General features: G+C 39.3%; 1 pseudogene across 1 annotated transcript; it reads right to left on the bottom strand.

The window, feature by feature from the left end:
* Positions 1-1,194: 1,194 nt before the first annotated feature.
* Positions 1,195-6,103, bottom strand: LOC100351224 (FAST kinase domain-containing protein 2, mitochondrial pseudogene; annotated as a pseudogene). The gene has a single exon (XR_016229933.1). The product of XR_016229933.1 is annotated as an FAST kinase domain-containing protein 2, mitochondrial pseudogene (transcript).
* Between the last annotated feature and the right edge of the window lie 10,026 nt (positions 6,104-16,129).

Genomic DNA, 16,129 nt, shown 5'->3' with positions numbered 1-16,129 from the left:
TATAAACATACATGCACCTAATTACAGGGCACCTGGCTATTTAAAAGAAATGTTAGGGACCTAAAGGGAGACATAGACTCAAATACAATAGTAAGGGGGACTTCATTATCCTACTTTTCAGCAATGGAAGAATCAGACAAAAAATCAACAAGGAAACACAATCAAATTATTAGAGAACATTGAGGAAACAATGCCAGAGGCACAGACAATTAAAGCCAAAATTAATAAATGGGATTACATCAAATTGTGAAGTTTCTATACTGCAAAAGAAACACTCAGGAAATTGAAGAGGCAACCAACAGAATAGGAGAAATTATTTGCAAAATATGCAACTGATAAAGGATTAATAACCATAATCTATAAAGAGATCAAGTAACTCCACAACAACAAAACAAACAACCCAGTTAAGAAATGGGAAAAGGACTTAAAACAGACATTTTCCAAAAGAGGAAATCCAAATGGGCTACGGACACATGAAAAAATGTTCAGGACCACTAGCCATCAGGGAAATGCAAATCAAAACCACAATGAGGGGTCAGTGCTGTGGTGAAGCAGGTAAAGCTGCCGCCTGCAGTGCAGGCATCCCATATGGGCACTAGTTCAAGTCCTGGCTGCTCCACTTCCAATCCAGCTCTCTGCTATGGCCTGGGAAAGCAGTAGAAGATGGCCCAAGTCCTTGGGCCCCTGAATCCACATGGGAAGACCCAGAGAAAGCTTCTGGCTCCTGGCTTTGGATCGCTGCAACTCTGGCCATTGCAGTCAATTGGGGACTGAACCAGTGGATGGAAGACCTCTCTCTGTCTGCCTCTCCTTCTCTCTCTGCGTAACTCTGACTTTCAAATAAATAAATAAATATTAAAAAAGAAAGAATATGAGAAAAGCATCATTATTTGAAGAAATATTTCACAAGAAATTTCCAGAATCCACGGTCACAAAAAATAAAACTGAAATTGAAAAGGAAATAAAAGACCTTATAATCCACCAGAGAAAACATGCAGAGGGTTGGTGGCATAGCAGGTGAAGCTGCCACCTGTGTCATCAGCATCCCATATGGACACTGGTTCAAGTCTCCAGGGCTCCACTTCCAATCCAGCTCCCTGCTAATGTGCCTGGGAATGCAGTGGAAGATGACCCAAGTGCCTGGATTCCTGCATCCACGTGGGAGACCTGGAAAAAGTTCCTGGTTCCTGACTTCGGCCTAGCGCAGCCCCTGACCATTATGGCCATTTGGGTAATGAACCAGCAGATAGAAGATGATTCTCTCTCTCTCTCTAACTGTGCCTTCCAAATAAAATATATCTCCAAAAAATGCAGAATAAGACACAATTAGAATGACAGATATATTCCTAAAAGCTAACACACAAATACATATGAAAATGTTGAGAAAAATAGCAATGAATCTAATATCAATTCTCCAGTAGATCTTTTCCAAAACATAACAACACATACTTTTGATGAACATACACTAAGAGCACCATGCCCATCAAAGGAATATTTAACAGATGGACTTTAAGAAAACGTGAAAAGCAAAAAGTAACAGTTACAGTAAATCAAGAACATGGTAAATATACAAGTACTCCAAAGAAAAATGTTTCTGCAGGGATAATGCAAAATTTGTGTTATTAAGTTAAGTAAAACTAAAATAATGGACAAGAGCAGGTGAATAGGGTTAAAATGTTCTCGGGACCATGCATCATCAGGAACTTTCTTGAGTGCTGGGAATATAGCTCTGGAGAAAGACAAAAATCTCAGCAAATAGAGCTTATATTCTTAATACCTCACATTCTTTTTTTTTTTATTTGACAGGTAGAGTTATAGACAGTGAGAGGGAGAGACAGAGAAAGGTCTTCCTTCCATTGGTTCACCCCCTAAATGGCCACCACGGCCAGCGCTGTGCCGATCCGAAGCGGGGAGTCAGGTGCTTCCTCCTGGTCTCCCATGTGAGTGCAGGCGCCCAAGCACTTTGGTCATCCTCCACTGCCTTCCCGGGCCACATCAGAGAGCTGGACTGGAAGAGAAGCAACCGGGACTAGAACCCGGCGCCCATATGGGATGCCAGCGCCACAGGCGGAGGATTAACCAAGTGACCCACAGCGCCTTTCCAATACCTCACATTCTTTTTTTTTTTTTTTGAAAACTGAATTATAGTCTTTATTAAGTCATTTTTACAAATCTATGTGTCCTAAGGTGAAAGGCTGACTTCCTTTACTATGTGCTTTGACAATTTGCATTAACAGTAGGAAGGGCTTCAACTGAATAGATGTTAGTTTTCAAAAATGCTACTGCATTCTCCATCTCCAGATTGTCCATTTCTCAGTTATTGACCAAGATCACATGAAAACCCATTAGATTTAAATGCCGCATTTTCATAGCAAGGATCCCTCTGGGGTGGCTTGAATACAAACAGTAAGAAGATCTAGGAACACATAGCACAGCTACTCTTTGAATATTTGTAGCACAAGTTATATCTGCATCAGAAAATGGAAGCACTTGACTCCTCTTAGTATCCATTCTGATTTCAAAATCGATATGATAATTATGTGGCAACTGCACATTTTTTGAGAAGTATCCTTCACCTCCCAGGAGTCTACTTAACACCTCCGCCACCTTTGTATTTGGACATGATGGTACCGAAGGTGGCTGTGGCAAGGCTAAGTCTAAGGCCTTGTGATAAGCAGTATCATCAAGTTTCAGACAAGTATCCAGAATATGAAGTCTGTGAACATTCTTCTCCCTATCATCTGATGCCAGCAGCTCACTGATGACGTCATCTTGGAGAAGCTGATTAACAGGAGCCAGAGGGAAATAATTCATCATGCAAAATGAATACACAGCGTTCAGTAGGTTTTGAGAAGAGATGTGGTGAAGACAACCAGTCAGAGCAGCAGCCATAACATCCAGGAACTCTTTGTCCTGAGATTGGCAGCTGTGATTGAGAGAAGAATACACGTGAAGAATAGAGACAATGCTTTTCATGTTTAAGGATCCAGGTTCCTCTACTACTTTCTTCATCAACAAGTTCATTAAACCAATAGGCCGAAAGCCAAGGTTTTCAAATAAAATGAGGAGAAAAAGTACTTGTTTCAACGTCCAGATGTCAAAAGTTGTATGTACATAATCTGCTATTCCCTCAAAGAGTTTTAAATTACGGTATCGGAGGTCTTTGCAGGATCGCAATATGTTGTTCAATATTTTGAAAGGACAACCATGGATATTATCTATGACCTTCGCACTGCACTCGTTCAAGAGAACAACAGGCCGGTAATTCATGGCAGCTAGCACCTCAAACATATGCTGGCTATTCAACAAAGAAAATCTGTCTAATTCCTTCAAGGCTTTCATCTCCAGTTTCTTTTTCAGAGCAATTGGTGTATCCTGTCCAATGTATTTCATCACAGTTTGTAACGTAAAGATGCTTTTTATCTTCCAAACATGTTGATCAACTAGTATCCGCAATCCTGATCGAAGAGCATGTTCATTTTTGCATGGTTCCAGCGCCTCTAAAACAGCTGACAAAATCGAAAGACATCTCTCATCACACTCATTTATACGTTCCTGGATGGTCCTTAGCAAGGTCTGCACCAGCAGGGTGTTCTGAGGGACGCCGAGCTTCACCAAGGCATGCAGGCTGAACAGCAGGTGGTCAAAGTACAGGATCTTGGCTTCTCTCAACAGTTGTTCACACAACTGGTTAAAGGCAGGGTGATTAAACATCAATTGTTTTTCAAAGCGCCTCTGATCATCGGACATCCTTTTGGCAATTGTCCACATTGCTGAGAAATAGTTACTGCTAGGAAATGTAGGTGCTTTTGAAAATGTATCTAACACATCACTCAGGGAATTACACTCCTCAGACAGTTTTCGGGAACTCAGAGGGGTTGCTTTTCTTTCCTTGATGAGAACATCTTCACTGGAGGCCTCATGATGAAAGCTTAATTTCTTCAGTCCATTATCAGGTATATCAACACAGACAACAGAATATTTTGCATCAAAGAATATTCTTCTGGGACAAAGCAGTCTATGAACTGTAGGGATCCTTACAGTGCTTATGCCTTTTGCTTGACAATTATCTTCTCTTGATTTAAAAATAAATGCATCCTGAAAGAGATATCTAATAGATGATTGCTTTCTATTACCTAAGTCATTTAAGAGGCTTCTTAGTTTCCAGTTTGCACAAACAATTTTTGGTCTGCAAAATCCCAAAGAATATAGCCTCATGGTTCTGCTTGTTGGAATTAAAGTACTGAGTTGTTTGAAGTTCCAGAAAAAGGAGCCTGCTTTCTTATTCATTTTGTTGTTCACAGAAACACTTTCAAATGGCTCTCAAATTGTCAATATAAAAGAAATAGCACTTCTATTAGGGAAAGAGAGCACATGCTGTTGTTTGCCTTAGAAGAGAACCCCGTGGTTACACACAGGCACAGCCATGACAGCTGTCCGAGAAGTGCGCACCTCACATTCTTAACTACTAATTTAAGAATCATTAATGTAAGGATTTGTTACAAATGTATGGTAATATTTCTCAATTCATACCAATTTTTTGGACCAAAGAAAAAATAATAAAATGAGAACAAAGACAAAAAGGTCAATTAATTTTTAAAAAGCATAGAAATACATGATACATAAAGTGCAAAGAGGGGAGATGCAAGTTCAAGCACATTGATAATCACTGTAAGCATGAAGTAGAAGAGAGTTTATCAGATTTTATTTTTAAAAGCCAGATTTATGCCATTGAAGAGTCACACCTAAACAAGGAATGAGGAAAGGAAGGAAGGAAGAGTGATGAAAATTATAAACCAAAGGACTTTACATCTGCTGTTGTCCATTAGTTTATAGTTCAGACTGCCTGGGGCAGGGGAGCCATTCTCTTATGATTAGTAAGTTATTTTGTTTTTAATCTGATTTCCAATAACTTGTCTTTTTTCAATGACAGGAAATTTACTGTCGATCTGCCCACAAGAGATAAGACAGATTTACTTCTGTGAGTCTCAGTCTTAAAGGTGTGTAATATTTTTCTGACACTAGTTTTTGAGCCATAGCCTCAACTTATGAAGTTAGACATTGCTTTTTCTTACTTCAACACTCTGAAGGCTTTTAAAAATTATTATGTGAGGCATGACTAAATGATCTGACAAATACATACTCTTACACGTAAGTTTTCTCTGTGCCATTCAGTGTTGTAAACTGTACACTGTAGAGGGCATCTCCATATAACAGGAAAACTGTGTATATAGAGGGCACTATTACTTGTTTTACCCAGCTACATCACCAGAGGGCACCAAAGGACTACTAACAGAAAAGACCACTATACTGATTCTTCACGCTGGGTTTTTTTTTTTTTTTCCTCCAGACTTTCACAAGAACAGATCTGGCCAGTGTGAAGAATTTCCACTTCCTAAAAGCAATGTGAAATACAACAGTTCAAGCTATAGTTTCTGGACAGTGAGACAAAGGCTCTTTGGTATTATTATAATAATATAATAAGCCTATTAAAATAATATGAAAGCCTTTGGTTTGGCTCTTTGGTATTATTATTATCATTATTATTATTGGAAACAAACAAACGTTAGAGCCAAGAAACTATTCTTAGCTTATATGCATGAAAATTACTTACCCTCTAGTGATTTTGCAGACTGCATTGGCTTAAAAATTATTTTATAACATATTGTATATTCCATGAACAGATAGAAGTGAAAAGCATGGTGAAAATGGTAAACACACATTGTGTACACTTGTTAAAATGTCATGCTGTACCCAAAGATATGTGCAACTACTAAATGTTAATCAAAAAAAAGTTAATGCTTGAGATGGAAACGCTAACTAACCTGATTTGATTATCATCCATTGAATACATGTACTCAATTCTCACACTGCACCCCATAAATATGTACAGCTAAAATGGTAAACTAATCTCCTTACAGATGCAGGGATGGTGCAACGTACACAAATTAATAACAGAAAAAAGGAACCTATGATTATCTCAATATGTGCAGAAAGGGCATTTAATAAAACCCAACATCATTTAATGTTAAAACCTCAACAAATTAGGTGAAGAAACAACATACCTCCACATAGTTGATATCATATATAATAAACCAATAGTAAAACCTTACTGAAGACTTTCTGAAGCTGAAGACTTTCTAAGATCTGGAACAAAACAAAATTGCCCAATTTGTTTCTCTATAATAGTGGAACTCTTAGAGCAATTAAGCAAGATAAATAAAAGCCATCTAAACTGCACAAGAGAAAGTCAAATTGTCACTGTTTGCAGATGACATAATCTTATGTAAAGAAAACTCAGCAAAATTTCAGGACACAAAGTTAATGTACAAAGCCCAGTAGCATTGCCTTGGAGCCAGGATTTTTCTTCCTCCCAATATCCAAAAACCTCCCTCTCCTATCTCTTTGCAGTATCACCTTCTGAAAGAGACCTCCCAGAACCCACTTTAAACTAGCACCCAAGTGTTCCTCATTGCTTTCCCCTATTTTTCCTCGTAATATTTATAATATTATGTGAGGTATACTCTGCTTACTCATGTGTCCATTAGATGTTCTCTCCACCACCCTGTAAGTTCTGTGAGAACAGACGTTTTCCCCCTCTGTAGTTCCTGCTATCTTTAGTACAACAATGCTGGGCAAAGAGGAGCACAATACATACTTGTTGAATAATGCGCACATACCAAGAAGACAATGATTTACCATATTGTTTGTAATTCACCTGCCACATAGATAGTTCACCAGTAAATTTTAGCTGTTATGCATTTTTGTGGGGCTGGAGCTGTGGCACAACAGGTTAAAGCCCTGGCCTGCAGCGTTTGTATCCCATATGGACACTGGTTCAAGTCCTAGCTACTCCACTTCCAATCCAGATTCCTGCTATGGTCTGGGAAAGCAGCAGAGGATGGCCCAAGTCCTTGGCCCCTGAACCCATGTGAGAGACCCAGAAATTCTTGGCTCCTGGCTTCGGATCAGCACAGCTCCAGCCATTCTGACCATTTGGGGAGTGAACCAACAAATGGAAGACCTCTTTCTATTTGTCTCTATCTCTTTCTGTAACTCTTTCAAATAAATTTAATAAAATAAATTTTAAAAATGCATTTTTATTATTAATTTCTGTTTCTATTATTGATTGAACTAATTTGTTTCTTTTTTAAAGGAGCTGTATTCATAATGATTTACTAGATGACAACCAATATTTTAAAAATAATTTGGAATAAATGAGAATATTCCCATAGTCCAAGTATTATTTTGTGAAAAGCTAACTATAATTTTGTGTGTGTGGTCTGAGTACACCAAGAATGCACAAAACATGCTGATATAGGTCAATTACCTTTCATAAATTCTCCTGGACATTTTTTTGAAGATTTATTTTGTTTGAAAGGCAGAGTGACAGAGAGAGATCTTACATGCACTGGTACACTTTCCAAATGATCGCAGTGGCTGAGGTTAGGCCAGGTAGAAGCCAGGAGCTTTTTCCACATCTCCCACATGGGTGCAGGGGCCCAAGGACTTGGGCCATCCTCCACTGCTTTCCCAAGTGCATTGCAGGGAGCTGGATCAAAAGTGAAGCAGCTGGGTCTCGAATTGGCACCCGTACAGATGCTAGTATTGCAGGCAGTGACTTTATCTGCTATGGCACAACACGGGTCCCTGCTGGACGTTTTACTTCCTATAGAAGGGCTCTTTTCTGGGAGAGAACTGACCAGCACAGGAGAATCTGGATGTGGAAGGGTATGTTCCACTGGCATTGTTTGGCAGTCCCAACCATGTAGTGCAACATATCTGTCTCCTTTTATAAAAACTTTGCTGACATGTCCCCACACTTAGCACTTAATGCAGCACTCATAAAGACAGTGATGAGGCAGGTTTTTTGCTTAGTGGTTAAGATACTGCTTGGGGCAATTGCAGCCCACACTGAGTGCCTCAGTTTGAGTTCGGGCTCTGATCCCAATTTCAGTTTCCTGTTCTTGTGCACCATAAGAGGCGGCAAGTGATGGCTCAAAGGGTTCGGTATTTGCCACCATGTGGAAGACATGGGCTGAGTTCCTAGCTCCTGGCTTTGGCCTGGTTCAGTCCCAGCTGTTTTGAGCATTTGGAGACAGAATGAGTGGATGGAAGATGTCTATCTTTTCTTTGTCTAATTGTCGCTCCCCCTCTTCGTGGAGGAACGACACAGGACCCTGAGCTGTTCTTTCGTCTGCTCGGCCCTCCCCGGGTTTGCTGCTGGTTCTTCCCGGGTTGGCTACTGTCCCTTCCACCTCCGTGGAAGGGCGGTTCCCCCTGGCCACTTTCCCCACTTCCGCAGGGGAGCGGCACACCGCCGGACGGCTCTCTCGGGGCTGCACAGGTGTTCGTTCCCCTTAGATGTTCCTGGTGCATGCCATCTCTTTCCTCCTTTATAGTCCTCCTCTGCCAATCCCAACTCGGCTGCCCACACGCCGAGTATGCTGCTCTCCTCCAATCAGAGCAAGTCCTACAGTTTATTGGCTGAACTGGAGGCAGCTGTGTAGAAGCTGTTTTCTCCTCTCCCAGCGCCATATTGTGGGAGAGCAGATGCATAGAATAAGTCTCAATTCCAGTAACTCAGTCTAGTCCGAGTTGCTCCCCACATCTAATAAATTTTAACTGTGTTAAAAAAAAGAAAGCAGTAAAAGTCATCTGTGAAATTGGAACACTGACAACTTTTCCAAGTTTTTCCTTAGAGTCTGAAAAACTTATCAGCTGACAGATCACAGAATGGTCAATAGCATTCAGTGAAAATCAGCCACCCTAAGCCCAAGCACCATGTATAAGTTACTTGGGCAAGTGAAATTCCTTGGTATGTTCATGCAGGTCAAAGATTGTCAACCATCTGTGAAGTTAAACTTCCTTGTTAATCCATCAGAATTTTGGCAAGGCGATTTGATGTGACCAGTGACATGTTATACCCTTGTTTCCAATTCATGTTAATATCTTTATTCTTTGACTGACACTGCAATTGTTTTTTTACTTCATTTCTGAACTTTCTAGGACAACTGGGGCAATCTGAAAGGCAGGGCTGTTAGACTCCCCACTTTAGTAGAAAACAAGCCTCGTCCCCACTGACAGTACAGAGTGTTTTGAGGAGCTCTCTGGGTTATCACACCTCAACACAAGGTGTAAGCACACTACAGGTGCTGGGACATGGGCAAATGAGTAATATAAAACTGAGGAAGGCTGAGGAAAGCCTATGAACTGTACCAATGCCAGTTTCTAGGTTTTGATACTGATGTACACATACGATGTCACCATGAGGGAAAACCAGGCAAAGGGATACATGGGACCTTTTAATGCTACAGCTTCCAGTGACCCAGTAAGCATTTTTCCAAGAATTAATAAATGACTATTTTTTTAATGAAGCAAGCTGGGTTTAGATTTTATTTATTTATTTATTTAAGATGCAGAGTTACAGATAGAGAGAGGTATAGGCAGAGAAAGGTCTTCCATCCACTGGGTCACTTCCCAAATGGCCCCAGTGGCCAGAGCTGGGCTGATCTGAAGCCAGGAGCCAGGAGCTTCTTCCAAGTCTCCCGTGCGGGTGCAGGGGCCAAAGCACTTGGGCCATCTTCCACTGCTTTCCCAGGACCTAGCTGAGAGCTGATCTGAAGTGGAGCAGCTGAGACTCAAGCTGGCGGCCATATGGGATGCCAGTGCTGCAGGCAGACGATGAACCTACTGCACCACAGTGCCAGCTCCAATAAATGATTTTACATGACACAGAATCCCCTTTCCACCCACCAGCCTCTTTAAAATTTGAAATTATTGTTAAGTTACTTAACAATAATGTATTTCTAATTAGTAGAAACAGGTAGACAAAGGGAAAATTTTAGGATATATTAATAGTGTTATAGTAAGATTTCTTTATTGGAATGATTCTCAAGAATTGTTAAGTAGACAAATGATCAATAGAGGAAATAATAATGTAATACTCATATTTTTAAATGAAAATAAACATTTAGAATTGGTAGAAAAGAAAAAATATTATGTTGAGGGGCAAGCATGGTATGCAGCAGTTAAGTTGCTGCTTGGAATTAACATATCCCATTATCAGAGTGTTAAGGTTCGAGTCCCAGCCCCACTTCCAATTCCAGGTTCCTGCTAATGTGCACCCTAGGAGACAACGGGTGGTGGATCACGTACCTGGGTCTCTTCCACTCACATGGGAGAGCTGGTTGGAGTTCCTGGCTTCTGGCTTCAGGCTAGCCTGGACTTAGCTATTGTGGGCACATGGGAAGTGAATCAGAAATGGAAGATCTCTCTTCATCTATCTCTCCATCTCCCTCTCCTATCTCTTTGCCTTTAAAAGAATTTTTTTTAAAGGAGGGGGACACCTACTTTGGAGGGGATCAGTCAATGACTTTCTCTATGCTGAGCACAAGCAAATGATTCTCGCCCTCCAACTTATACATTCAATGTCAAATTTTTAGACAATTCCAAGTAGCCCCAAAATGTAAGCTGATTAAAGTAATTAATTTACCATTCCTTTACATGCCTTTAATAACTTTAAAAACCTTAGAGAAGAATGAGTGCTTGGCACAAGGGTTAAGATACCGCATCTTGTATCAGAGAGCCAGGGTTAGAGGCCCAGCTTTTCCACTGACAATTCAAGCTTTCTGCCCACTAACCATCATGGGAAGCAGAAGGTGATGGCTTAAGTACTTGGATCCCTGACACCCATGTGCAAGACTTGGATTGAATTCCAGGCCCCTGACTTCAGTCTGTCCCATTCATGGCTGTTGCAGGTGTTTGGGGAGCAACCCAGTGGATGGAAGATCTCTCTCTAAATCTCCCTCTCTTTCTGCCTTTCAAAAATAAAATTGATGATTCAAGGTTTAAAAATAAATGAATTATCAAAATTTAAAAAAAAGAATTTTTTTTAAAAAAATTAGATAAGAATTTAAATAGAGATACTGAGTAAATATTCATCTAACTAAATTTGTTGGTTTATAGTAGAATATGAAGACTTGGGGATCAGTAAAATATTAATCCATAAAAGTTACAGCTCATTTCAGATGGAGTTTCTTCAGGTTCCTTTTCACTTTGATTAGGATTCTAACAAATCACCCTGACCATTGTACCTTCCTGATTTCCGAGATGGCCCTGCTGTTAAAACAGAGGATTCTGTGTTTTTCTTAGCTCTCCTAACACCGATGGCAATGTTGAATATTTTCTGAACCTTTTCTCATGACACCCTTGTTTGCCTGTTTCTATAAAACTCCAAGCCACTTCCCTTAGCTTGAAGACACTCTTCTGAAAAAAATGAATGTTCTTCCTATTGCAACAGCCAGAAGAAAATCATCTCTCATTTTGTCTTTTACACCAACTTCCAGTTTAAGTTTTACTATTTCCTTTTTTTTTTTTTTCTGGACCTTTTGGTGCAACACAGTTAAAAGTAGGAAACACTTTTCCCAATTTTTAGGATTATTAATAAATTAATCTAGACAACTGAGCTAAGAAATGAATTTTACCCATTACCAGAAAAAAATAACTTTGATATTCAGAGTATGTGTGTCTTTAAATTAATGCAAAGACACTGGGGTAAGAATTGCTTTGCATAATGTGAAACAACTATACAACTTATAATTATTTGTAAAAGAAAAAGCATGTGCTTTGCCAAGAGACTCTATATGTCCTGTTTAATTCCAGGGTTAAAAGCTTTACAGTTACCTTCCCTATTGACATTAGACAAGTTACTTACCTGTGGTTACATCTACTTTCTTGTTTTGAAAAGAGGAACAATAATAAGACCTAATGTTGTGAGCATTAAATAAGTTAAATATAGGTAAAGCACACATAACAATGCAAGGCACATCCAACTCAATTGTATCAAGCAAAATACTCAAGCAAGTTATTCTGTTAGGAAACTGAATCTAACTTACCCAAGTTCACAAAGCTAAAAAGTGGCACTATCAAAATCCATACATAGATATTTCTGACTTCAAAGCTCAATCCCTTGTTACATCAGCACCACATAAACTAGCAGAAAAGTTCAAGGAAAAATCAGATAAATGTGATTGTATTAAGAACTCTGACTTATCAAAATGCACCACAGAAAGGACAGTGTAAGGTAGAGAGTGTAACACAAGTAATTACCAAGGATTCAAATTGAGAATATATTAAAAAAAACACTCCAAAAAATCACTAAGAGGCAACGCAAAATAGGCCAGAGAGCAACATGCACTTTATGAAAGAAATCCAAATGAGCAACAAACATATGAAAAATCTAACATTTCAGTAATCACGGAAACACAAATTGTAACCCAAATAAGCTTTCATTTAGACATTTACCAGATGGCAAAAACCAGTCTGCAAACTCAAATGTAAGCTAAGTGTAGAAAGAGAACTCACACTGGGAATAACCACTTTGAGAAAAAGCAGCAGTATGAGTAAAGATGGTGATAGGAATGTCCCAAGACGGAGAAATTCCCTGTCTTGGGTACATATTCCAGGGCAATGATCTTCAGTTAGGAGTAATATGAAACTCTGTATATAGGGATGGACTGTGCTGTGGAGGTCAGCTCTTCTCTCTCATGTACTTTTCAAAATTGAATTGATTGAGAATGGGGCCAGGATTGACAGTCTCTTTCCCATTATTCTCTTCAAAATCAGCCTTCACAAAAGAAAGGCATGTCCCATGCAGAATTACTATGGTGCATTGCTGCAAGCTATAAAACCTTGGGGACAAGAATATTGAAACAATTCTCTGAATAAAGCACCATAAATTATCCCTCCAACATCTCTAATTTCATCAAGTTATAATTACTTAGCAATTATTTATCAAAATGTCTGATACACAATGTTTTGATCAGTTGTACCCTACTAACAATTACAGAGTACTCTAAACCTTAGAACACTGGAGTCACAAAAAATGCTCGAAAGATCAATTTAAACACTGATTTTAAATTACAAACAAAAGTAAGTTTGTACTGTGAAATATTAACATTTACAATATGCCAAAAATTATTTTAACAAAATTAAAGTTTTTAATATTTAGTTTTTCAAAAACCACTAATGCAAGCAAAATTTTTGTTTTGTTAAGTTTAAGCATGTTTTGAAGATCCCTTTCCTAAAGAAACTCTTGGATACTTACACATGGCTACCTGTGCAAAAGTGCTCCCAACAAATGCCAACCAACATATCAGGTAAATAAACTATGCCTATTAGACCTACAATGGATTGCTCTGGATGACAACGAATTACTGTGTAACAATGAAAATAAACCAGTTTCACACAAAATCACAAAAGAATCAAATTTAGTGTTTAGTCAAATCAGCAAGAAATACAAAAGGTCCTATGGTAAAATCCCTTTTATTCATAACCAAACTTAAAACTATATTGCTTAGGAAATCTGTTAAAAATCATATTACACTTTTAAGAACGGCCTCCCCATGACAGGAGCATCCTGTGCCATGTCTTTGGCTACTTCCCTATGGAATTGATATCCCCAGTTCTTGCCATGTGACATGCTTTAGCCAATTAAATGAGTAGACATGAAACTTGTCTCTCTCAGAGGCTCCAAGAGTTTTCATCAGTTCTACTGCTCTTTGCTGTCCTAAAAGGAAGTGTTCTTTGAACCCAGATGGAAAGAAGAGTACATGCTAAATCAACCATAAGCACTCATTGACCCGAGATACATGTGTTTTAAGCCACTAAGATTGCCCTACTATTCATAATGCCAGTGGAATTTAGTGATAGAATGCAACATAGGTGGTAAAAAGTCCATGTAAAGAAGAAAAAAAAAAAAAAAAAAAAAAACATAGAAGTAAAGACAGTTGGGAGTATTGAGTGATCTGGCAGGCTTGGAGCAGTGCTATTATTCCATTTGTGGATTTGAGTAGTGGTTACAGAGGTGCCTGCTTTATAACAACTCAACTCTATGCAAATATCTCATGTACTTTTATTCTTTTATCCAATTGAAACATTAAAAAGGCAACAGATGAAAAATGCATTGATTGTTCTCTGCCTAATCTATTTCAAATATAAATTCCTTCATAGCCTTCTTGCATTGTCAAGCCATTACTACCAAAAGATATTTCGAGTTAACTTTTCAAAGTAAACAACCAATTCAAGGGCTGGCACTTGGCATAGTGATTAAGTTGCCAGTTAGGGTGCCCACATCCCACATCAAAGTATCTGAGTTCCTTTCCCAACTCAGGTTCCTGATTGCAGCTTCCTTTTATTGTCAGTCACAGTCACAGTTCAACGCACAGAGTTACTGATTCCCAGCTCAGCCCTTTGGCCATTGTTAACATGTGGAGAGTGAACCAGCAGGTGGGGGTCACCCTTTGTGTGTGTGAGATAGAGGAGAGAGGAGAGAGAAGAGAGAGGGACTCAAATACAAAAAATAAATTCAACTGTTCTTGAAAAGTTTATTGAGAAACCAGACAAAACACCTGTTTAAAGCAATATTAATTGACCACACTGATTTTCTTGCTTTTTGTTAGTTCAATTCATTTAGCAAATATGTATTGTGTATAAGTTAGTTTCAGGTCACAAGTACTTTGAAGAATGATGTAGGGGTCGATGCTGTAGTACAGTAAATTAAAGCCTCCACCTGTGATGCCAGCATCCCATATGGGCACCAGATCTAGTCTGATTCAGCTCTCTGCTATGTCCTGGGGAAGCAGTGGAAGACTGCCCAGTGCTTGGGCCCCTGCACCCACTTGGGCGACCCAGAAGAAGCTCCTGGCTCTTGGCTTCAGATCTGCGTAGCTCCGGCCGTTGCATCCACTTGGGGAGTAAACCAACAGATGGAAGACCTTTCTCTCTGTGCCTCTCTCTGTAACTCTACCTCTCAAATAAATAAAATCATAAAAAGAAAAAAAATGATGGAAAGGAAATAAAGAGGAGGGAACATGAAGTGCAGAAGTCCCACAACAGGATTCTGCTTGGCAAGTTTGAGGATAAGCAAGGAAGTCAATAGTGATTGTGGTATATGCTATATCATGATGTGCTTTCAGTCAAGCAAATTTTGTTGATGCTCCTTTTATCAAAGCTGTAGGAATCCAGCAGTTTTTGATGGGTCCACGTGTACCTGCACATGACAGTTTTGCTCTCAGTTATCAAATCCACCTGGATTTCTCAAACTCTCAAACCCATCTGGACAACTCTAGATCAAAGTTGTCACAAACATTAAGCAGTATCCAGCAAGAGATCTTTTGTATATCTGAACTGCATTAAATAATAAATGTTACGGGAGAGGAACAGAATTATAGACTAGGTCAAAATCAGAATTAAGTTCTCAGTGGACTACTACTAGGGTGGAAATATTAGACCTATCAGGTAACTGACAAGTGCTTTAAAACCCAATCCTTAAAAGCAAAACCAGAAAACAAAGCCCTAAATCTTTAAATCTAATACTCTCACCTTCTGAAAAGACTTAATGCTTATACACTAGACAAGACACAGAAAAACCACTCACAGTACTCAACTGGTTATTTCTTGTTGAAATACAAGTGGCCAATCAGTATGAGCTGGCACACATGAGCAGAAAGGAACAGACGACTAGCAATGGAAGACAGATTTCTGCTTCCTAGCAAAGTTGCTTCTGAAGAAACGACTACCCGTAAGATTCCCCAGATACTGCTTGCAGAGTAGTGCATATCATTCTCATCTGAGTTGCTGGTGGGTGACACTCCTAGGCCAAGGAAGTGTGTCTTCTCTGCTCCTTTCCTCCAACCCATCAGCCAGCTTTTAGTCAATGGCTGTAAACTCTGAGTCACAGTCACTAGATAACCAGGCACCTGGGTTTTTCAGTCACTTCATATGGAAAGCTGCCTGAATCTCATTGGTCTGTTTCCTTAGGCTACTACAATTTGATGTTACCTATTAACAGCACTTAATGCCATGTAATAGTATTTAATAGGGCTCTCAAATATTGAGCTGAGAGTAACATTCAAATAGTAATCAGTGCATTCTTATAAAATGGCATTTGCAAACGTGCAATAGAAAGTATGATTTCCAATTAACAGTCCCTGGTTGTGTCTGCATACATGAATAGTAAAAGCATTTATGGCATTCTTAAAGCAGCAGTGCAGGCTGCCAAAGCGGAAGAAGCCCAGACTTCTTAAGTACAGCTGGGCAATACCCACAACTTTAGACTTTATGAAGA

This window comes from Oryctolagus cuniculus, chromosome 2 (genome assembly GCF_051225735.1).
Source record: "Oryctolagus cuniculus isolate XC-2025 breed Fujian yellow rabbit chromosome 2, ASM5122573v1, whole genome shotgun sequence".
Lineage (NCBI taxonomy): Eukaryota > Metazoa > Chordata > Mammalia > Lagomorpha > Leporidae > Oryctolagus > Oryctolagus cuniculus.
The sequence above is the reverse complement of the archived record's forward strand: the minus strand, read 5'-3'. Positions and strand labels throughout refer to the sequence as shown.